Here is a 1648-nt window from a genome sequence, read left to right on the forward strand (position 1 = left end):
GTCACACTATTGCCCTGCTCATATCTCCGCAACCGTTGCCCCGATCCATGCCAATTTTTGCACACACGCTCCTTGGCTGCCAAACTACAACCTCCAAGGACCCCTGGAGCTCCAGGGACCCCCAGGTCCCTGGGGGACCCCCAGATGTAAAAAAAGACCAAATGTGCAAAAATGACCAAATGATCACTCCAACATGGCTGCTCACGGGGAATTCCCGGGGACCACCGACTCCTGGTGCTCCAGAACGGATGCCAAAGTGGTGGCGCCCCCAGTGGAGGACCCCCTCCACTGCAGCTCACATAAAATGCCGTAACTCGGGCTAGGAGCGTCCGGGAGAGCCGGGGCCGGTACCTATTTGTCCGCCAAGGCAACGCGGACACCCCACCCCTCATTTCTCACATGGCCCTCTTCTAGCGCCACCATGAGGCAGATTCTTGCAAAACACATTTTTGGACACTGCTCCTACAGATTTTGCCCTAAAATCACGCACATCGGTACACAGTATGTCTACACATTGCCCACACAACTAGGAACCAATGGCAGTTACAGCCCTCTTTGTGTGTACATGTGACCTACGGTCGCTTATCTCCCGATTAGGGAGTCTTACTGGTAGCCTATGGTTGTTGATTTCTCCTAGTTGCGCCTAGAAGTGTCGAAAATGCGCAGGAAGATTCCATGGAACAGTTACTCAACACAGTGGTGTAGGCTACATTTACTTAAAGGACAACTTTGTTTTTTTACAACAAGGGTTCATTTAGATTGTAATTAGAGAAAAGAAAAAGTGAGTGTTAAAATGTTTTCATTTGCTTCGTTCTATTGTTTTATTGCGTTTTACCGTGCTAAAATGTGGGGCATGTGCAGAGGCGCCAAGTTTTGTCCACGCCGCGCGGGGGGCTGAAGCCATATCGAGCGCTACTCCCCGCCCGTTTGCATACATGCAATTGATGCAAATAGGCTATAGGAGCGCTCCGCGGGGTGCTGAAACTCTGCGGCACCCACAGACTTGGCGCCTATGGGCATGTGTACAAGTGGCTAAATATGTATTTTTAGACACAATAAGCCCACGGTTTCTTTATTGCCATTTACAGTAACACTTCTAGCCCCCATAAGTCACATCCAACCATGAAAGGTTGTGTTGTATCTTGGGAATGGGCTTATTCTGTGTAAAATTACATATTTAGCCACTTGTACGCATGCCCTGAAATAAGAATCTCTAAAACAATAGAAAGAAGTAAATTAAATAATATTAACACTCATCTTTTATATTCTTTAATTACAATCTAAAATATGAACCCTTGTTGTAAAAAACTAAAGTTGTGCTTTAAGTAGGCCTATTTGTACTTTACTTGAGTACTTCAAATTTCATCTCAGAGGCAAATACCAAATAGCCTATTGTAGCCTACTTTTTACTCCACTACAATTAGACCTATTTGAAAACTTTAGTTATTAGTTAGGCTACTTTGTCCATTTTGATTATTTTTACAAAACATTCAGCCCTTTATACATTTCGTCCATTTAAAAATAGATGATCTACAATGCGTGGCGATGCACTTGAGCTTGTTGTGACGAGCTGGGCCCCTGATTCAGCCCGGGAAAAGCAGTTGGAGAGGCCTCATTGTGCACGGCCATCGTGCACAATCACCTTCCG

The sequence above is a fragment of the Nannobrachium achirus genome (assembly GCF_963921795.1).
Source record: "Nannobrachium achirus genome assembly, chromosome: 12".
NCBI classification, from domain to species: Eukaryota; Metazoa; Chordata; class Actinopteri; order Myctophiformes; family Myctophidae; genus Nannobrachium; species Nannobrachium achirus.